General features: G+C 43.0%; 1 protein-coding gene across 1 annotated transcript in view; it reads left to right on the top strand.

Annotated features, from left to right (window-relative positions):
• Positions 1-24254, top strand: part of LOC126281509 (hemicentin-2-like) — a 2121475-nt gene that overhangs the window by 2085286 nt on the left and 11935 nt on the right. The gene's annotated exons all lie outside the window — the stretch shown is intronic.

Here is a 24254-nt window from a genome sequence, read left to right on the forward strand (position 1 = left end):
CTTACTTTCATATACATAGTCATTATTATTATTATTATTATTATTCTTGATTGTTATAATTATTTTTATTGTTATAATTATCATTGTACTACTGTTATAATATCTATTTTTTTCTTTAACATCAATACTGCATAATAGGCTATATTTCCTTAATGTTATGTAGAAACTGTAACTCGTTCAATCTGAGTATGCCTGGTTAGGTGTAAGAGAGGGCCTCAAGGCCCTAATCTTGCCAGGTAAAATAAATGCATAAATAAATAAATAAATAAATAAATGCTGTCATCCAGCACAACGTGCGTAAACATTAATTACAAAAAACATAAGAACTACGGAGCACAGGAAGCGCATAGCTGTGCATGAGTAATAGCTTCCTTTGAGAAGCTGGTGGAGCGTTAGATCATTCTTCCAAGGGTCCTGGGTTCGTAGCCCAATGATGACAATTTTACTGTATAATGCATGAATGTGTCATTTGGGGCTACTAATAAATCACGAGCAGTTCTGCACGTGTGATGCAGTTGCTTCTTTAGTCTACTGCTCCAATTGTCTGTGTTTATTCTGTGAAATTACACAGAGGTAGTGGTGTAAATGTGGAAAACCAGTTTGTTTTTGAGCATAAATGAAATATTTACTCCTCTTTCAGCTTCAAAAATCAGTCAAAGCTAATTCATAACGTTTCAGCAATGAATGTAATAATATGAAACACAAAAACTAAACATCTTAAAAATTAAATATTATCTGCTTGCACAACATCTCACTAATTTTTCAAGGATTGCGGGTAATGTGGAAACGCCTTAAAATTGTGGGAAACTGAGTACTTCAAAAGAAAACAATTGAAAATGTCAGAAAATATTTTATTTTATATTAAATTTAAGTTGCTCAAAAATATTTTTAAACGCAACTATAATACAAAAATGCTTCATAAGCGAAGTTCATTTGCAAAAATCGCATACTTAAATATCTCCTTCAGTTCTGGCACACATAGAGAGACACCATTCCTCACGTACTACACACTTAATCGACAATTCTCCCCGCATGTCTTTGGAAAATTCAAACTGCTTCTTCTTCAATAGGTTTTCCTTCCCTAACTGCGAGATCCAAATGTGACTCGCCTGAAGAGACAGTGGGTACATTGGGCTCTTCATTTGAATCCTCAGATAACTTAAGCCGTTTTTTGCACGGTTTTCTAGGAGGAGCTTCTTGTTTTTTTCCTTGCTTTTGGCAGGTGCCTTAGGAAGCTTCTGTTTACCTTTCACTAAGGAGTCTTCTTAGACGTGTTTTATAAGGTGAATATGTCAAAACATATGATGAACCTGGCTTACGACCTTTGTTGGAAACCGTCGTCATTAGAGGAGGGAGTGGCATGATATCTTGTGGAGACACACACGTACTTGATGAGGTATTTGACAACGATGTTGACCTTCTGTTTATTCATTTAAATGAGATACTGAACCAACTGTTTCTCAATATCATCAGGTATTATAAGCTTACGACCAATTCTCAAAGAAACACATTCTTCAGGTGACATATCACTATGCACAAACCTTTAAAGTGTCGTCTGAGGTACACTGAAAGCTGTTACTGCTCTTCTTAACCCCACCTGCTTTTCCTTGAGGCTATTATAGCCTTAATCATGTTTTGAGCATCTCACTTCTTCACAATAGCTCTTGATTTCCGATCAGTTAGCTTTCGTGGCATCTAGGAACAGATGCAAAAAGTATTGTAAGTAATGTATTTGATGTTGGTATCGTAGAAACGTTTCCACAGTGCCATCGTATATATGGTTCCACATTACTTAAACAACGGCCATTTTAAATTTTGTAGATTACATTAAGCAACTATACATTTAAGGTTGACAAAGGAGTGCTAAAACCTTCTATGCACCTCCCTTTATAAGCTATCAGACGTAAAGAAAGATAACTACAAAGTATATAGCTAAATATAATAGCAAAACTTACCTCGAAAAAGGTTTAGAATATGCGCGAACGTAATTTTCATCATAGTTACGGCGTCTGTTGCTCAACTGACTTCTAACACTCTACCGTGACAAATAGCAACTATTTCCGGCAGCCCCACTACAGTGCAGCACTCTGCAGGTCAGATACTAGACGTTTCCAGATTACCCACACGCTTCCACACTTACACCCCTACCTCTATGCACTAACTGCTTCATCACGAGTGGTATCTGTTGTATCTGTTCAGTCGCACTTGTCCGACAGAACATCACACCTATTTATACAGATTTATTGTTAGGTTTGCTACTTCCAGTTAGCAAATCGAAAGCAGAATGCCAAAAGAACATTTCTACAAACTCCGAAAAGTCCCTTTATATGCCAGGAAAACATTCTCCCATATAAAAGTTCCACGTGTAAACAATAAAAATAAATTCTCATTAGTTGGGTCTGAACGGGAAATCTACAAATCTGTCACTCACAGACACTCCTGCCTTGTTCTCCGTAGCTCTGGTGTCACTTCCAGTTACCAATTGTTCATGTTCTACTGGACGACACCACATAGCACGAACTAAATCGGTGCTTCTGTCGATACTCTATCTACATACAACGTTTTGTAGCAGTCCGAGTATCTGTCATCTGCACGTTTGGGTGTATGTGCAGTTTTTTTTTTTTTTCAAAATGCGTTTTCTCTGCAGTTGCGTATAGAGGAGTCGAAAGAATTCGGTATTTCGATATATCGATGCTTTTTACAACGTACAGATGTTTACCGGCGACACCGCACTCCGCGATATATCGCTGTATCGATGTCGAAATGGCAATACCCGGAGCCGATAATTTTACTTTATATCTTTTCCGCAGTTTTTGATAAATATTTGAAACTGCTCTTTTGAAATTGTAGTAAAACATAATTTTACTTTTACTGTGTGAAGGAATCATACTACTTTTTGAGCTTTCATCACGTCTAGTCTTTCTCTTTGACTGTGTGAAACAAGTTTGCACAAAGAAGAAGTCCGATTGCAAGTGATAACGCAACTGATGCACTGCTTCATCACATCGGCATTCTTCAGAAACAGATGAGTAAAAATCTAAATGGCGAGATTGGGCTTTGCGGTGGACGGAGACGTGTGAAAGTAAATGCTGAAGCAATCAGCGCTTGGCGCTACCCACAGATGCTGCAACGTTTCACCACACAGATTCACCAGACAATTTTGACACTGCAGTGATGTGTTGCTGCCGTTTTCAGAAATGTAAAAACAGAAAAGTCGTCATGAAGTGTTCCGGACAAATCCGATACGTGACGAAACGGAAGGACGGGCCCATCGGACGCGATTTATTTGGCCACTTACATGCCGTTACCATTGTCTGCAACGCGAGTATCACATCTATTCAATTCTTGATCTAAGAGGGACGATAAAGGTGCTAGCATTTTTATGTACATAATACCTAATAATAAACCATTATTTAAATATACAGCTCTAAAACCAGCATTGTATTTACAAGGCCGCGCTGGATTAGCCGAGAGGTCGGGGCGCTGCAGTCAGGGGCTGTGCGGCTGGTCCCGGCGGAAGTTCGAGTCCTCCCTCGGGCATGGGTGTGTGTGTGTGTGTGTATGTGTGTTTGTCTTTACGATAATTTAGGTTAAGTAGTGTGTAAACTTAGGAACTGATGACCTTAGCAGTTAAGTCCCATAAGATTTCACACACATTTGAACTTTTTTTGTGTTTACAATATGGTGTCGATATTTTTAATAGGCTAGTTCGTCGATATTTCTTCAGTTGATATGTTAAGAGATAGACACTTTTTCTCGATATATGACCAAAAAATGGTTCAAATGGCTCTGAGAACTATGGGACTTAACTGCTGAGATTATCAGCCCCCTAGAACTTAGAACTACTTAAACCTAAGGACATCACACACATCCACGCCCGAGGCAAGATTCGAAACTGCGACCGTTGCGATCGCGAGGTTCCAAACTGTAGCACTTAAAACCACTCAGCCACTGTGACCGGCTCCGGTAATGACATATTTCTAAATATCGATGTATGGGATTCCCGATGTTTTTAAAAAATCAACCGTCCGAGTTGTGTTATCGATACTGGACGTTCGTGGACGTATTAATAAGGTCTTGAGCAGCTAACGGCCATTGCGCTAGGTGAAAGGAAAATAACACTAGCCAACACTAAAAATGTAACTGCGATGAAATAAATGTTAACCATATCGACCATGCTGATTATGAAAATGAAGATGAAAAAACTCAAATTAACTCTCGTTTTCAAGCTAAAGGAGGGGCTTTTAATTATATTTTATTACCAGTCATTGTCCATCCGTTTCCATACAGGCTTCGAAATCCTGCTGATGGTAGACTGACGAAGCTTCAGGCACCAATAGCAGTGTGTATATTATCACTATTGTTAGCCTAGGATCGTAGCAACAAAGAGAAGCGGGGGATAAAGAGAGGAGCGAAGCATGTTTCTTTTAAGTACACTTTCAGTCTGTTAAAACCTGTGTTCTGTTCATGTGCTGGTAGAACGTGTTACTGAAGTCTGGTTAGTGTGTGTGATCATTAAAATTCCTGTGATTCAGTATGTCTCACAAATGTGCAAACAGCGCTGACAATTTTTACTACATTGCAGACAGGCTACATTTAAATCATAAAGGAGGCCAATAACGCCACATATTAGGAAGGCGTTTAGGCCAACGACAAGTTTTTTTGAAAAACTTTTTTTACTTTGATTGCTGATCTTCATAGATTTTTTTGAGCTGAACCCAAATCTAGCCTTAGTTTTCTTTGTATACCCATAGTTTTCGAGTAATTTGCTTTGTATTATATACTATGCTATACGGTAAACGGGGAAATCAATGAAACGCTTTGTTACAACATAAGCAAGTCTTGTATTTCTAGTAAGTAAAATAATGAAATATGTTAACAGTGATTTCACTTGTCAGCAGGAATTGGTTTGTATTTTCTTTCTCTTTTTTCTTTGAATCTTCTTGTGTAGCTTTTTCTGTGGTGAGTCGCTTGCTCAACTTCTCGGTGAAGTGACCAACGCCAGACCCCCATCATGATGGTGTTCCAGCGGCTTTGGTAACGGCTTTCCATCACTTTAACGTCCCGGTGAAAACGCTCTCCTTGCTCCTGACTAACATCTCCCTATTATCCGGGAAGTAATCAAGATGACTGTACAAAAAGTGAGCTTTAAATCTCATTAAACATCCTAATGTTTTAAACTTCTTTAACATTGTAGCTATAATAGAAACATATTGTCGGTCTTTTTCATGTCCTAAGAACTTTGTAACGATTTACTTGAATGATACCCTTGCTTCTCCCTCATTTAAGGCCATTGTGGATTCAAAGGTAACATCAAACATCAATTTCCTTATGTCAGGTCCGACAAAGATGTCTTCTTTTAGTTTAGCTTCTGAAAGATGTGGATACTTTTGGCAGGGGTAGTTTAAACATGGTCCATCCTCAGGCAAAGCCTTTACAAAATGTTTCATTAGGCCTAACTTTATGTGTAGAGGTGGTAGGAGTGCGTTTTTTTGATCTACAAGGTTTTTGCGTAGAATATTCTTCTCACAGGGCAGTTCTTTCTGCACTAGTATTGATCCCTAACCCTACAGTCCCATTCATACAAAAAACATGGGAATTTGGTAAAGCCACCTTGCTGATCAAGGAGCATCTATGTTACTTTTAGACCGCCCGCCACATATCATCCGACTATGAGCAGAATAGCCTATTTTTTAGCACTATTTATAGGTTTTCACAGCTTCTTTTCATATTTACAGAATGTCAAACAGGTATAGATCCACACATGTTACTATTGTGTTATAAAACAACCTTTAAATTAGTTTTGGATGCATCAAAAACAGCCTCCAGTCTTTCTTTTTGAGTTCAATACCAAACTCATTCATCAGACCGGGAATGTCTGAGCAGTACACTAAATCACATTCTTGTTGAAAAAACTTGGAAAATTGCTGCTCTCTCTTTCTATACATGTATATGCTGGTTCCAACTTCCAATGCGTTACTTTCTTTTAATCTAGAGCCAAGCAATTCAGCTTTTCCTTTGTTGAGCTCAGATCCCTAACTAAATCTTTAAGGTCGGTCTGAGTAAACAATTTGGCCTCTGGACTTTCTGTATTACAATGGAATTCATCATCATGGTTCATCTAAATCAGATTATACAACAGAAAATACTTCTGTTGGAATATAATTTAAATCATCTAGTGGTTCAGGAACCTGCAAATCTACACCATGCCCTACTGCTCGGATGGAGGATGGAAGGCTACTGTAGCTTTTTACCTTCTTGTTTTTCTAATTATGACCAGTAATAGCAACACTGCAAAAGTAGAAATCATCGGAGTAATTTCTTGGCCTCCTCCATATCAGAGGAACAGTAAATCTAAAGGCTTTTTACATACCCAAGATTTATCTTGATCACCACGTTTAGATCTAATGTGTGATAGATAAACCTTTTTCACAAAGTCTGTAAAGTTTCTTTGGTGTTTTTTAATCACACATTCACCACAAATATAACAACAACCGTCAACAGAGTTTTTACAACTACGATTAGACACTGTACTGAGAATATGTACAGGAAACAGTAAAATGAGGTTAGGTTGATAGTAAACCAAACACCATCTGTTAATACAAAAATAGAATCGACCTTTTTTAATCCAGAAATTTTCTTTCAGCAGTGCTACCAACGTCATCTCCATTCATCACACCATCTTTTCTAAGTTACTTAACTATATAAAAGCTATTAAGTTCTTTAAAAAATCGCTGCATTTAATAAATTTTACTGTAAAATCTGAAGGAATGGTGGGTGATAGTTTTTTATGTATCATATTTGGATTTCGCAGCACAAAAAACACAAGAATAAGGTATTTTCAGCAAGATAGTTTTTCCATCGTTGGCCTGAGTAATCGACACACATAACCCAAAATATAATTTACGAGTCTGTTGTTGATTGACATAATATTTTACAGTAGGTTTTGGTAATTTAAAGGAAAGGGTAGAGGAAGAATCTGCCAGCATTAACGTTTAACACCAATGTAATAGCACAGATATTAAGAAAGGTCCACGTTTAACTTAACAAACGTATAGGTCGTGGTATGTAGGAATCTTACATTACGGTTCGACAGGATCATTCTTCTAGCACCACGAGGTAATAAACAAAACGAAGTGAACAGGGGAAATAAAAATCCAAATGTTCAGAAGCTAAATTGAAATAATCCCCATGTAGAACAGATATGTCAGCATCTATAGAAGAATGGTCATTGTAACACACCATCATTCCGTTGATCCTTGTTCGACTCCCGAAACTACCAGGAATTTTTCCTTAGTGGGATGACTAGTCTGGGCTTCACTCTGCCTCGTGACGTCAGTTTAGGGGCTATATGATTGAGGCGTCGCAGTTCCAATGTCGGACCGTCGGAAAGGGCGAGGAATGCGTGTGCTGACCCCGGTATCCTGCACGCTGTATCCGACGATGAATGACAGAGGATGACACAGTGAATGGTAGAATATTGCCTAGTCTTCAGGGTCTGATGGCAGGGTATCCTTTGTAAGATACACATTAACATAAAACGATGATTAACATATAGGGTAAAATATTGAACTACCCGTAATAATATCACCATAACTTACCAACTGTTTGCATAAGGACGTTCAAACTGCATAGTTGGCGGTTGAGCATGGTGGGAATTACGACGCTCATGCATTTGCATGGTTGTTAAATGTCCAGTCGCGGAGTAATCGGTACGATATTCCTTGATGCCACGGTGACTACCGAACAGTAAATGAAGGTTATGGAAGATGATTACCCAAAGTTACACTTATTTTGACAACATTTGGTTCATGCAAGTCGAAGCTCGACGCCATCAAAGTAGAACATCGTTCGATGTCCTGGAAGAACACTTTTGGGGACCGCATTCTGTCTCTAGACTACCCAGATGCCACTGGCATGGGCCTGGATTCGCCATCCGCATCTGAATACATGCGACTCCTTGTGGGGATATATCAAAAACAAGGTGTACAGCAATAACCCCAAAACAATTGCTGAGATAAAAACAGCCATTCAGGATGTTATCGACAGCACTGACGTTCCCAATCTTCAGCGGGTCATGCAGAATTTAGCTATTCATCTGCGCCACACAGTCGCCAATGACGGCAGGCATATGGAACATGTCATAACCTAACTCCAAATATCTGTAGTGACGTTTAAATGTTGAATAAAATGTGTGCACGCCGTCGTTTGTAACTAATTTACATTTTTTTCATGTAGTGAAATAATTTTCAGTCTTTATTTTGCAATGCTGCTTTATTATTACAAAGATATCTTCGCAGCTTTAAGTAAGTTCTTTAGTAGATGCCGGATTTCTCAAAGAAAGGAAGCGGCAGTCGTAGGAAACTCTTGCTTCAAACGACGTTGCAAAGAATAGTGTCAGTGCGTCTCACATTTTGCACATACAAAGATGATATGACTGATGTGTCTTTCTGTAGTTTTGTACGAAACGGGGAATGGTGAAAGAAAGGGATGTGATGGGTGGGAGTTCGTGACTTCCAGCCGCACAGGGCACTGCGGATGCAGTTTCGAAAGTTGAGAATTTATTCCAGGGCGGGCCTCGAACCCAGATTTGCCCCTTCTCATGAATGGCCGGCTTAACCACTTCGGCAATCCACCCACAATCCCTGACTGACTCAGATTTACAACTTACCGCAAGCTGCAATACAGCGTCCTTCGTGTATTAACCTAGGCATGTCCGAAAGAACAGATACGATCTTCATATATAGAGAGTTAAGGTTCACCGGCCATTTGACCATCTTCTTCTGTACGGATGCACAAACAGTCCCCGAAGTCTTGCTTGAATCGGCAGTTAAGCTGAGGGTAATGAGTATGATGGGTAGAGGCACTATGAATGTAGTGTGGGACAATACGTTGCGACTGGGGTCTTACGGGAGGTGTGTCAGAGATAAGTCCCTGCAGTCGCACTATCCTCTGTTTCCTCGGTGACTAAGATGGGTAGAGCGACTGTTATGTAAGCAGGCGATCCTGGGTTCGAGTCCCGGTCGGGACACTCATTTTCAACTGTCGCCATTAACTTATATCAACGCCTATATGCCGCTAAGAGTATTCATTTCATTGTAATTTCATTCTAACGAGCTGCATGGTCACCGATAGTATTTGTTCTTTCGGACACGTCTGAAAGAATATATATATAAGGCTCACTGGCCATTGGACCATCTTCTCCTGTGTGGATGCACAAACAATGTAAGAACTTTTTCGATTTCCTCCGTTTATCCTATCGGGTAAGACTCAACTGCCGTACAACGATACTCTACCAAAAGACGGTCAATGTAGTAATGTAGTGCATGTAGTAGCATTAGTGGGTTTATGGCATCTTCTAAGTGTCCTGCCAATAAAATGCAGTATTTGATTTACTTTCCCCACTACATTAGCTATGTGATCGATGCATTTCACCCCTAGGCATTTAACCGAAATTTTATAGATTCGTTTTGGTACTTACGTGAATGATATCATCCTTTTGGTTAATTAGAGTCAACTGATACTTTTGGCACCATACAAATATCTCGTCCAAATCATTTTGCCGTTTCTTTTACCTTCCGATGAAATTACTACAGGGTAAGCGACAGCCTCATCAGCAAAAAATCTATGAGGGCTTCTCAGATTGTCTCCTAAATCTAAATTACTGAAGTGTTATGTGTAACTGTGCCTGAAGAATTCTTATTATTTACATTTAGACCTATTAAACATTCATTCGTATAAATCAGTTTGTTTTATTCCAATCTCTGACCACAAAATACTTACTCTCAGACTATCGTGGTAGCCATCTTCAGTTCTGTTTAAAACATATCCGGATACAGTGGAGCTAGAGCGGTACCTTTGGGATTTATTATTTTAGGATATGTTTTGAACAGATCTGAAGACGGTCACCACTGACCAAAACGACAATTCGAGGATAAAACATTTTGTGATCACAGAGTGAAATAAAAGAATGAAAGAAAGAGTGGAATAAAAGATACACTTTCCGTGTCATCGTTTGTATTCGTATCTCTGTAACAGCTTGGAAATTCAGTTGATTGTTAGTTAAAGAATTAGTAAGAGCTCAAAATCGTTCAACGTATTTACATTTCTATCGATTTAGGTACTCCCATTAACTCCATCAAAGAGATGATTCACAGAGTGCACATATTGTGATTTTCCGTCCCGGCGAGTTTCTTATGAATACCTCTCGGATCTAGCACGCCTGGGGGAAAGCGAACCGCCTTAAACACTAAGCTCGACAGAGAGTTCCCTCAGTTCACTTTCAGGTACAGAGTGGCTTCCCCAAAAGTCCCTTGCATAAAGACACGCTAACTGCCCATTAAAACTGAAAATGTCATTAGGCAGTGAGAACAACTGGATCCTCTCTAACGTACAAAGCCGTTGAAGCTTTTGGCCGGTTAGAGCTGTGTTCTGTAATAGGAATCAACCCTGGACTCTTGCCTTGACGGCTTTACAACCCAGCTAACAAATTACTACGGACGGTCCGCCTCGTAGTACAGTCTGGCAATAAAGCTCACCTAGTCACACGGTCGTTCAGCGTACGTTGCTAGCACACTGGTGAACCACACTCTTTTATTCCATCGTTTTCAAGTGTGCATCCAGTACATCATTACTTGTTTCTCTAATACTCGGCTGCCAAAACTCCACTCATTGTCAAAGTAAGTCGTTGATTGCCTTCTCAGCATGAAAGCGTGAGTTTATATTGCTTGAGATGCCATAAACCAACTGTCGCCGTGGCTGGCCTACGTTCACCGGAGAGACGAATTTATATGTTCAGGACATTGAAGGGAAATGAGTTAGTAACGTAGTTTTAAAACAACTATATTCAGCAATAGTTAGAGTGCACATTCCTATTGTTGGCCCAGGTGAAAATAAACCGATGAAAGTGTGGCGGCACTTGACCTCCATTCATAAGAACGATACCATGGAACGGGAGAAGAATGGATGACTGACGTTTTTGGAAGTTCTAATTCGATGGAGGAAGGATGAGCCTCTGGAGCATTAAGTGCACTGTAGGCCTATCCAATAACACCCTTACTGGCAGTCATCGAGCTTCCACCATGTGTGAGAGACTATCAGCGTTCTTGGAACTCTGGTTGACAGATTCCAGGTATCGTCTGTATCCGACAGCCTCCGGAACAAGCGGATACACAAAATTGCATAACAGTGTACACGCCGTTGCAGTGTTAAAGAACCTATCAGCGTGCATCTGAATTCTGCAACGTGAAACAGAGCACTAACTTATGTTAGCCTAAAGCGCAGTGTGCTGGCTTACAAGGGAAGAAGGTGATCCAAATCCGATTCGAATCTGCCTACTGTTCACCCCGAGTTCGGAGTTTGGCCAGTTTCCCTCGCTCTTTTAGTGAAAAAGCATGATGTTTCTCACGTTTCACCTCAGAAAACACGAACAACTAAGATAACACAAACACAGACACACACAGAACAGAATGCTGGGCTAGGACACTTCAAGCATCTCACTGTTTGTATACAATGTCTCTGACATGGACTGCAGCGTCGGTTTTCAGATTTATTCACCCATTTAAAAATTAACACATAGTTTTAAAATTCAGAAGGTTATGGAATAATTCAGTTTTCACAAATAGGTAGAGAGTTCTACCCAGACCTTAAATGCCCGAGTAGCAGCTAAGCAAAATCGCACACACTGTTAATTATATGACAGGTATCGGTAGAAAGAACTAAAACGTGGTAGAGAGGCAGAGAGAGAGAGAGAGAGAAGAGAGATAGAGAAAGGGAGATAGAGAAAGCGAGTCTCCTTTTCCACGACTGTAATCTTGTGGGTCCTCCTGTTCGGTGTATGAGGAAGAAACGCTTTCCGTGAACCCTCTTTCAGTCTCATTGTGTGAGCTGTAAGGCGGTCGAGGGCTCAGACATGCGTCTCAGGTGGCAAAGGGGCCCTCTGGGAAATTTACCGGAAAGCGCCCGCTTCAGGAACCCATTACATGGTCTCCCTTTACAAGATGTTTGCTTACCATAGGTTTCGATCCCACCTAAGATCATAGTGATTATGGGTGTTCTTCCAAGTATTGTGAGAGTGACTGTGAATAACCTATAGCAGGCCAGAATATTACAATAATCTTACTTGATAGTTTGTTGTCGTGTCCGACATATCTAAGCATCGTTTTACTCTTTATGTATGGTATGACAGTTCCTTTTGTGTACCTGGCCTTTATCATTTTATCATGGCAGTTTGTATCGCCATTGGCGTACTTTCTTTTCTGAAGAATTCAACGGTTATTGCTGTGCAGGAATACATGGCTCACGTAATTGACGGAAACGTACAGTCATGATTACTTCAATGCGCCTGTTGTAGTGTAACTTCCGTGTACGTAACAAGTGAAACGAACGTCTCTTCCTCTATAAAGGCGATAACCAGATTCCTCGTACCCAAGACATTTGTTAAATTTGATGAACGCAGAATCTGTCCAATATTGTCGTAAGTGCTATGCTCTGATTTATGGTCCGTGTACGTTAATAACATAAAGTTCGGGAAATGATTTCTTAAAACTCAAAAACAAATATGGTGAATACACCATTATTTGTTTTCAAGAGGATCTCCGTTTGGGAAAATGCTTTTTAGGAATGTTTATCAAGATACTTCTTCCTGTCAGCGTAATTTTATTTTTGGATTGAATTGATTGACGTTATATCTCATTGAACCTCCGCGAAATTTGACGGTAATATCTGTTGACGTTATCCGTGATTCTTGTGTATCTCACTCCACATACAACTGGCCACAGAATGTCTACTCCATTATGGTTACTGGAGAAAAAAGAAAAAAGTGCAACTCTGCCAAACATATCGATGCAGTCTCAACCTCTTTCAGTCACTGTTGTCTTCTCAGAAACTGTAAATAGGTCTTCCGTTGGTCCACATCTTCGTGAAATCAAAATCTCATTTGATTTTATGTCACTCTTAGAGTGAGTCATCCTTTTTGAACCATCATCGCTCGCGTGTCTCCATCGTGTTTGTTGATACAGCTGTTAACGGTCGACATGAACGAGTCACAACCTCAACAGTTGCCTTTCATCCCGAAAGCATTTGAAGCGGCACAACCAAAATTTTCTGGCAGAAATTCTTGTCCTGTGCACTTTCAGTTATTTCGCATTCGCATCTGTTACCAATTTTCCAAATTTCTAAGTAAACGTAATGGTAACACGACGTTCAATACCGCTATGGCCCGAGTCTCCACAAATAAATATGGTTCAAATGGCTCTGAGAAATATTGGGACTTAACATCGGAGATCAGTCCCCTGCCCGAAGGAGGATTCGAACCTGCGACCGTAGCAGTCGCGCGGTTCCGGAGTGAAGCGCCTAGAAGTGCTCGGCCACCGCGGCTTGCAAATATGTTTCATCTCACAAATTGATGTGTATCTCTACAAGCCGCCCCTTCGTGAGTCAGTATGCATTATAAACAAAGGATCCCATTTAGGCACAATTATAAAAGTGTTTACCAATTTTTATTCGTTTTCTTGTAAAGTTGTTGTTCTAGTGCTCTTGAGTCCGTAAACTAATATGATGCACCTACTCACGTTAGTACATCAGCGCAAGTCTCTTCATTTCAGCTTAAGTACTTTAAATTCTGTGCACTGAAACTGCTTACTGGAGAGAAGCGTTCGTTTCTGTACAATTTTCACTCCTTACTTTATCCTCTGTTGCCAGTTTAAGTATTCATTGCTGTCGCAGGGTGTGTTCCATCAATCTATCCCTTCTTTAGGCCACACAATGCCGTACATTTATTTTCTCCCCTATCTGATTCGATAGTTTTCATTAGTTACCACATATACCCGTCTAATATTCGCCATTCATCTGTAACTCCGCATCCTCCACATCTCAAAAGCTCCAGTTCTCTTCTTCTCTGTATTGTCTATTATCCATGTGTCACTTTCATACACTACACACTACACAGCAGACGCAAGACAAATACTTTCAGGAAAGGCGTTTTCATACATAATTACGTATTCAGTGTTAATATTTTTATTTAGAAAACTTTCTTGATATTGTCAGTTTGTATTCTATATTACATACAGAACTCGTCAACCAGTTTCAGTGCCCCGTTTCCTAGCCTACATTCCTTAGCAGTACATGAATTAATTTGACTATACTCCATTACCTTATTTTATGATCTGACTTAACCAGGAAGAAAAAACTACAGGTGTCTTAGCCCCTTGTAGCCTGCACCGAAGCTTTACTTACTTTGGAATCACCATTCCTTTCTATTCTTGATGTTTATGTAATTACTCTTTTAGATATCTTATCCACTCTACTAAACTGATCTTCTAAGTCATTTAAAATGCGAATCAAACAGTGTCTCACTGTTTTAGATGCAACCATCACCTGCAATAAGATTACAGAGCCACACATCCAGGGAGTGGATAAAAAACAACGAAAATACCGCGAGAAATCCATTCTTGAACATAAGTAGAGTTGCTAGCCAAACCAGCGGACTGCTGTGATGGATTTGGCCGCTAGCGAACCTGTGAATTGTTCTTCAAAACTGGTTCTAATGGCTCTAAACACTATGGGACTTAACATCTGAGGTCATCACTCCCCTACACTTAGAACTACTGAAAGCTAACTAACCTAAGGACATCATACACATCCATGCGCGAGCCAGGATTCGAACGTGCGACCGTACCAGCAGCGCGATTCCGGACTGGAGCGCCTAGAACCGATTGGCAACAGCGGCCGGCTAAACTGTCCTTAATACGCGCCAAGCGTTTGTCGTGGTCAGAAATACGTTCTCTGTAGTTGTGAGAGCTTGATACCGGAGCTAAGCGAGTCTGAACGTGGTCGACTTGACGGTGTTCGTGTGGTGGATGTTTCAGTAACCAAGGTAGCGGAATTGTTTGGTGTTTTAATAGACGTCATATCTAAGATTTATACCACATACACGGAAGCGAGTGTTGAGTGATCGTGACAGACGGTGAGCAAAGTAGACTGTGACGAAAAATAAGGAGACGACAGTTGTAAAAGCCGTTGCAGAGCCTAATGTCACACTCGCGGATCCTGTCACCGCAAAACCAACACGATGACAACCCCAGAAGTAGAGAATTGCCGGGCGGATAGGAATTAGAAAATAAATCTTTAGTGATGCTAATGCCCCTAACCGGGAAACGTGTTGCCGAAGTCATATAACCTGGGCTGCGGAACAATGGAAGAAAGTAATTTTGTTGAATGAGTCTTGCTGGCCGAACTTACGTCCTAAGAGTGAAAGATGATGGGGACCAGCCAGGTTAGCCGAGAGCGCTAATGCGCTGCTTCCTGGGCTAGGGTAGGCGCGCCGGGACGGATCGAATCCGCCCAGCGACTTAACGACGGAGGCTGGTGTGTCGGCCAGCTTGGATGTGGTTTTTAGGCGGTTTCTCACATCCCACTAGGTGAATACCGGGCTGGTCTCCATGTCCTGTCTCAGTTACACGGCTCTCAGACATCTGACCACATTCGCACCATTCCATGGATTACACTAGACAGAGACAGTTGGGGTACACTAATTCCGTCCCTGGGGGTACGGGGTGGCGGCAGGAAAGGCATCCAGCTACCCCTCAAATTAACTTTGCCAGGTCCGATTAACCATGCCGACCCTGCGTCATTGCGGGAAAAATGCATAAGCAAAAGGCAGAAAAGTGAAAGATGATGGAGATTTGGGGGGTGGGGTTATTTGGGCAGCCATATCGTGATATTGCACTGGCCCCAAGGTAACTCTACATGGTCACATTAGCGCCAATAACTATGCGACCACTTTGGCTGATAGACTGCTGTGTTCCAAAACGACATGTCATCTGTTCACACAGCTCTCGGCCGTGTTTTGTGAGCACGAGGATGAGTAGCTTATCTACCCTGGTAACCACTGTCACCAGATCTCGGTATCATAGAGCCTTTATGTTGTACATTGGAGAGAGGAATGCGTGATCATTTCCATCATAGTCACGGGGACATGCAACTATTTTGCAGGAAGAATGGTATAAGATTGGCTTAACCCGCCATGTTAGCCGAGCGTGCTAACGCGCTGCTTCCTGGACTCGGGTAGGCGCGCCGGCCCCGGATCGAATCCGCCCGGCGGATTAACGGTGTGCCAGCCAGCCTCGATGTGGTTTTTATGCGGTTTTCCACATCCCCCTAGGTGAATACGGGGCTGGTCCCACGTCCCACCTCAGTCACACAGCTCTCAGACATCTGAACACTTACGCACTATTCCATGGATTACACTAGATGCAGACTGTTGGGGTAAACTAACTCCTTCCTGGGGGTACGGGGTGGCTGCAGGAAAGTCATCCGGTCACCCCTTCAACTAACATTGCCACATCCGATTAACCATGCCGACCCTGCGTCTCCGGCAAAAAAACGACACAAGCAAAAGAAAGAAAAGACTCGAAAGCTGTTTAGAATGTTAACATTTTTACTACATGGTATCAGGAACGCTCGTGTGTTGCGTTTTTAATTTTTCCATATTTTTGTCCGCCAACTGTAGCTTTCAGTCTTGTAGAGGCATCTAGATATAGTCTCGTGAAGTAGTGTGCTACAACCAGGTAAAAAATGACTGTGATGAAATGAACTGTCTCTCCTGTGTTACAAGATTGGCTGTAGTAAAGTTGATCTACCATCTTCACTAGAAAGCTGCTGTAATATATTACCAGCAATATAAACAGGTAGTGAAATTTACAGTTAGTGGTATACAATGGGAAACATATAAATAATCCAATATTCTTTTCGACATTCGCTAGTCTAATTAAGTACCCACACACATTTGTGATCAACAAACGGCTTCGCGTTTTGAAAACAGACCCTTGTTATGGAATGTTCCACTTGGTAAGCGTAACATATGACGGTTGCAAAATACACTCCCGCAGCAGGAAGCAACTAATCCCAGCATTAAAAAAAAACAGGTGGTTAAAAGCGTGCGTATTACTCAACCATACGATTAATTAGCCATGAATGCATAATACTAACACGAATTATCTACCGAAATATGGAATGACTAGTAAAAGTCAATCTGTGGTTCTGGAGGAATTTAAGAATATTCGAGACAAAGATGGCAGCCGAGCGGTTCTAGGTGCTTCAGTCTGGAACCGCGCGAACGCTGCGGTCGCAGGTTCGAATCCTGTCTCGGGCATGGATGTGTGTGATGTCCTTAGGTTGGTTACGTTTAAGTAGTTCTAAGTTCTAGGGGACTGATGACGTCCGATATTAAGTCCCATAATGCTCAGAGCCATTTGAACCATTCGAGACAATTCTGACAATTCTGACGTACCTTAGTGATTACATACAAGAAACAAAAACCTTCATTTCTGTATCGAGGAAAAAGTTTGTAAAGTGCTGAATGGCTAACCACACAAAAAAAAAACAGGGAGCAGCAGGTCATATGCAACATGTACAGAAACTAGCTTTCAGTCGATGAACATGAAAGCGAGCTAGTACTTGAGAAGGGAGAGATAGAGCTACATCCTGCCTCCCGCCTCATTCACTCTGTAAACAGGAGAAAATTCGAAATATTGTTAACGTGAAGGGAAATAAAAAATAAGATAAAAACTTTAAGTTTTGACAGTAAGACTGTTTACTCTGTCATAGCGTTGTGTAAACCACGGCGTTGTGATATACACATACATTACTGGATAACCGCCCGAAAAGACGATGTGAGCTTTCCAATGTATCGGGCTTGTTTTCGTAGGGAATTGAAAGATGAAAAATTTGAAGTAAAATCTTGATAGAGATATAATGTGAAGTGAGTAAAGGAGCCGGCAACCGTGGCCGAGCGGTTCTAGGCGCCTCAGTCCCTAACTGCTACGTTTACAGGTTCGAATCCTGCCTCGGGGATGGATGTGTGTAATGTCCTTCGGTTAGTTAGGTTTAAGTAGTTCTAAGTCCAGGGGACTGATGGCCTCAGATGTTAAGTCCCATAGTGCTTAGAGCCATTGGAACCTTTTTTTTTTAGTAAAGGAAAGTGAAAACGACTAAATTAAAACAGTAAATATTTTTAAAGGGTAATATTACGATCACATTCTCCCCTTGACAGACTAGAACACATGTAGATCTGCTGCAATATAAATACCTCGATACTCCTTGATGATACAAGAATAAACAAAATCCTACGTGGGTAGACGACTATTACCGTGGCAGTAATCACGTTACGTTTTGTGGAAAGCTAATATGAACTCTAAGACTCAGGCGCACTCACGAGATCGACTACGGCCGCCGATGTTAAATAGGGCACTCGAAGAGCGAGTGTGTGTAGCAGCGGGCCCGGACGCCGGAAGCGCTGGCTGCTTCCGGCTGCCCGCAGCCCTCGACTCCAGCGCTGGAGCACAAGCCGCCACTTCCGGCGGACAACGGAGCTTCACCTGAGGGTCGACACTCGTAGGGCGCCGCTGCCAACACACAGGACGGCTCCGTGGGTTCTGATAAACTGCGCTCCGCGGGGGCTGCGCCCGGCCGCCAGCTTGTACTGCTTCGGGAAATTGGCCACTGGCAAAACACTCCCTGCGCTCCAGATCTCGATGACGGACTACCTAAAACACGAGCGCACCATTTAAAATAGAAACTGAGCGCACCTCCAGCTACAAGATTACGCCGGAAGATCGTGCATATTTTCACAGTATACCGTGGCTGGTTACACAGAAAATGCATGTACACACATCAAATAAATCTTACATCATTTCAGTTCCGAGAGTTCGGGAACCTGTACAGAAAATTGGAATAGCGGTCAACATAAACATCACTTCCGCCTTTTTTATTGCTCATGAAATCCAAACATTGCATGTTGTACCACAATACAACGAGACCGTCAGAAATGGTAGTAAAGATATCTGTACACACCGGTACGTCTAATAACCAGCACCGCGTCCTCTTGCATTGATGCATGTATATATTCGTCGTGGCACACTATCCACAAGTTCATCAAGGCACTGATGGTCCACATTGTCCCACTCCTCATCGGCGATCCCTCAGAGCGTTTGGTGGGTCACGTTGTCCATAAACTCCCTTTTCAATCAATCTCAGGCATGTCCGATAGGATTCATGTCTGTAGAACATGCTGGACACACTAGTCGAGCGATGTCGTCATCCTGAAGGAAGTCATTCACAAGATGTGCACAATGGGAGCGCATCAATCAAGACGAATGACTCGCCAATATGCTGTCGATATGGTTGCACTGTCGGTCATATGATGGCTTTCACGTATCGTACAGCCGTTACGGCGCCTTCCATGACGGACAAACGGCGTACGTCGGATCCAAATAATGTGACCCGAAAACATCAGTGAAACACCAGCTTTCCGCTCTCGCTGGGCAGTGTGTCTAAGGCGCTCAGCCTCTAAACACGTCTCCGACGATTGTCTGGTTGAAGGCATATGCGACACTCATCGGTGAAGAGAAAGTGACGCCAATATTGAGCGGTCCATTCGGCATGTTGTTGGGCCCATCTTTATCAAGTTGCATGGTGTCGTGGTTGCAAAGGTATGGCTTGGTTCAAATGTCTATGAGCACTTTGAGACTTAACTTCTGAGGTCATCAGTCGCCTAGAATTTAGAACTAATTAAAACTAATTAACCTAAGGACATCACACATATCCATGCCCGAGGCAGGATTCGAACCTGCGACCGGAGCAGTCGCTCGGTTCCAGACTGTAGCGCCTAGAACCGCAAGGCCACTCCGGCCGGCGGTTGCAAAGGTAGACCTCGCCATGCCGTCGGGAGTGAAGTTGCGCATCAAGCAACCTATTGCGCACAATTTGAGTTGTAACATCACGTCCTGTCGCTACACGAAAAGCATTATTCAACATGGCGTTGCTGTCAGGGTTCCTCAGAGCCATAATCCGTAGGTAGCGCTCATCCACTGCAGTAGTAACCCTTGGGCGGCCTGAGCGAGACATGTCATCGACAGTTCCTGTCTCTCTGTATCTCCTCCACGTCCGAACAACACCGCGTTGGTTCTATCCGAGAGGCATCGACACTTTCCTTGTAGAGAGCCCTCCCTGGCTCAAAGTAATAATGTGGACGCGGTCGAACCGTGGTACTGACCGTCCAGGTATGGTTGAACTTCAGACAGCACGAGCCGTGTTTCTGGTGGAATGACTGGAACTGAGTGGTTGTCGGGACCGCCTTTCCTAATAGGCGCTGCTCATCAATGGTTGTTTCATCTTTAGGCGTGTTTAGTGGCCTCTCTGAACATCCAAAGGGACTGTATCTGTGATACAATATCCACAGTCAACGTCTGTCGTCAAGCGTTGTGGGAACTGGGGTGATGCAAAATTTTTTTTGACGTGTGCGGTTAGATTTACGACCCACCATTTGCCTTCGAATCTGTACCGCACTACAGATGTATGTGTTAAATCTTATGGGACTTAACTGCTAAGGTCATCCGTCCCTAAGCTTACACACTACTTAACGTAAATTATCCTAAGGACAGACACACACTCCTATGCCAGAGGGAGGACTCGAACCTCCGCCGGGACAAGCCGCGAAGTCCATGATGGCAGCGCCATAGACCACTCGGCTAATCCCGCGCGGCGCACTACAGATACAGGGGTTAGAATAAGATATGGAAACCCCGCCGTAAATGCATGCTTGAACATAAATGCGGGTGGCAGCCAGTCCTGCACGTAGCGTAGTTGTATCGGATCACGAACTACACTTATAAATACATTTCCAGTATAAACCGTGCAAAGAATAGTGTTGTGAGCAATTGTGAGTGCATTGTTTCACAGCAATGTGAATTCGAACGTGGGCAAAATGCAGGAGCTCATATGGTGGGTGCTGCCGTAACGAAAGTAGACGAAGTGTTTGGTATTGTAAAAGGGAACGTATCTGTTTACACGGCATACATGAAAAGCGGAAAAACATCTTCCGCTAAGTCACAACACGGGCGAAATTGTTTGTTGAGTAATGGTGACCGACGGTAATTGAAGAGGACTTTCACAAAAAGTAAGACGACAGCAGCCGCAAAAGTCACTGGAGAACTGAATGTCACACCCGTGAATCATGTTACCATCAAAATTGCACGAAGGGAGTTCCAAGAGCAGGTTACTGCGTGGCGAGGTGGCATTTAGGAACCACTCATCAGTGATGCAAATCACAGTAGCGCAACGGGAGAAAGCCATTTGGTCGCAAGAGCCTTACTACACACTGTTTACAGCATCTGGTCGAGTTTACCCGCGAAGAGTGAAACATGGAGGGGGTTCGGTGATACTGTGGGCAACCGTATCATGATGATCTATGTGATTCTGGGTTGCTCTGCAACGCTGCATTACTGCGAAGGATTATGTCACCATTTTTAACACACCAGGTCTATTCCCCAATGGCGATTCTGTGTTCAGACGACAGAATTCCTTTTCACACAGCTCGCATCGTCCAGAACTGGTGTTGTGTGCACCAGGACGAATTTTCGTATCTCCCCTTACCACGACAGTCACCAGATCTCAAAATTATGGAGCCTTACTTGTCTAATTTGGAGAGACGAGAGTGTGATCGCTATAAACATCGTTGCCTGGAATAGCCACTATTTTGCAGGCGTTATGGCATAAGATTCCCTGGAAAACCATACATAACCTTTATTCATTCACTCCAAGAGGACTGTAAGCTGTTTTCAATGCCAACTGTTTTTCTGCATCTTGTTGCAAGTTGTTGCGGTTTTCGTGTTTCCACAGTTTTGTGCACCCCTGTATTTCCACAGCGATATGCCCCGAGTGTGTTGTTGGAAACTTAATTCCCACTTTATTCTGCGCCCTCCAGCATCAGTTCAGCTGAGATCTGCCTCTGGTTTTCATTTCCGGGAATCGTAAAATTTTGTACATGGGTGCACGTTCAGAGACCGTCAGTAGTTACAATTGAAAGAAAATAGCACTGGGTCACTATTTTCTCAAAGATTAACCGGGTTTCAACACTGCTAGGAGTGTCTTCCTCAGAATTTAAATCAAAGAATGGTCTATGACATGGTCACAGAATTATGACTAAAAACGTATGATACACAGTATAAGTACAGAATATTCGTGAAAGACTGGCAGTACTTATATGTCATTTATAAAATAATAAATATGACAAAAGGGCATTAATCACAAATGTATTTAAGATAAAAAAAATGTGATGGCGAGCCACTAAGAGCTGCTCATTACTTACGCGGTTACAGGTTGGAAACTACACTCCTGGAAATTGAAATAAGAACACCGTAAATTCATTGTCCCAGGAAGGGGAAACTTTATTGACACATTACTGGGGTCAGATACATCACATGATCACACTGACAGAACCACAGGCACATAGACACAGGCAACAGAGCATGCACAATGTCGGCACTAGTACAGTGTATATCCACCTTTCGCAGCAATGCAGGCTGCTATTCTCCCATGGAGACGATCGTAGAGATGCTGGATGTAGTCCTGTGGAACGGCTTGCCATGCCATTTCCACCTGGCGCCTCAGTTGGACCAGCGTTCGTGCTGGACGTGCAGACCGCGTGAGACGACGCTTCATCCAGTCTCAAACATGCTCAATGGGGGACAGATCCGGAGATCTTGCTGGCCAGGGTAGTTGACTTACACCTTCTAGAGCACGTTGGGTGGCACGGGATACATGCGGACGTGCACTGCCCCGTTGGAACAGCAAGTTCCCTTGCCGATCTAGGAATGGTAGAACGATGGGTTCGATGACGGTTTGGATGTACCGTGCACTATTCAGTGTCCCCTCGACGATCACCAGAAGTGTACGGCCAGTGTAGGAGATCTCTCCCCACACCACGATGCCGGGTGTTGGCCCTGTGTGCCTCGGTCGTACGCAGTCCTGATTGTGGCGCTCACCTGCACGGCGCCAAACACGCATACGACCATCATTGGCACCAAGGCAGAAGCGACTCTCATCGCTGAAGACGACACGTCTCCATTCGTCCCTCCATTCACGGCTGTCGCGACACCACTGGAGGCGGGCTGCACGATGTTGGGGCGTGAACGGAAGACGGCCTAACGGTGTGCGGGACCGTAGCCCAGCTTCATGGAGACGGTTGCGAATGGTCCTCGCCGATACCCCAGGAGCAACAGTGTCCCTAATTTGCTGGGAAGTGGCAGTGCGGTCCCCTACGGCACTGCGTAGGATCCTACGGTCTTGGCGTGCATCCGTGCGTCGCTGCGGTCCGGTCTCATGTCGACGGGCACGTGCACCTTCCGCAAACCACTGGCGACAACATCGATGTACTGTGGAGACCTCACGCCCCACGTGTTGAGCAATTCGGCGGTACGTCCACCCGGCCTCCCGCATGCCCACTATACGCCCTCGCTCAAAGTCCGTCAACTGCACATACGGTTCACGTCCACGCTGTCGCGGCATGCTACCAGTGTTAAAGACTGCGATGGAGCTCCGTATGCCACGGCAAACTGGCTGACACTGACGGTGGCGGTGCACAAATACTGCGCAGCTAGCGCCATTCGACGGCCAACACCGCGGTTCCTGGTGTGTCCGCTGTGCCGTGCGTGTGATCATTGCTTGTACAGCCCTCTCGCAGTGTCCGGAGCAAGTATGGTGGGTCTGACACACCGGTGTTAATGTGTTCTTTTTTCCATTTCCACGAGTGTAACTGAGGTGCCCACGTTAACAAATGCGGCTAGGTGAACATGGCACTGCAACGAGCACGCCATCTAGTAGCCGTAGATACATTTAGGCTACTTCACATTGACATATAGGCGGAAATGATTATAAATGAACAGTAGTTGGTACATAATGGAAGGCAATGTTTGTCTGATAGTAGCGTACAATATAACATTTTGTCTACATCGAAGATTATAAAAGTAAGATAAAACATGAGAACGTATAGAATGCAAAATTGACGTGAATACAGCCAAGAAACATTTGATTATTAGAAAACATAGGACTGCCTTAGAAAGAAAAGAACATTTCGACAACCTGCACAAGAAGACCTAAAGACAGATATCGAATAACGGCTTTACCGTTGAAAAAATTTTTCTTACATCGCTGTAGCTGTTAAAGATGAGGCTATCCTTTCGAGCAAGATGTTTGAAAATCTCTAATTCTTCTAGAATATCTACGCCCTTTCATTTCTGTGTGCTAAATGTTGCTATCGCAGTGTGGTTAGCACACTGGACTCGCGTTCGGGAGGACGACGGTTCAATCCCGTCACCAGCCATCCTAATTTAGGTTTTCCGTGATTTCCCTAAATCGTTTCAGGCAAATGCTGGGATGGTTCCTTTGAAAGGGCACGGCCGATTTCCTTCCCAGTC

The sequence above is a fragment of the Schistocerca gregaria genome, chromosome 7 (genome assembly GCF_023897955.1).
Source record: "Schistocerca gregaria isolate iqSchGreg1 chromosome 7, iqSchGreg1.2, whole genome shotgun sequence".
NCBI lineage: Eukaryota > Metazoa > Arthropoda > Insecta > Orthoptera > Acrididae > Schistocerca > Schistocerca gregaria.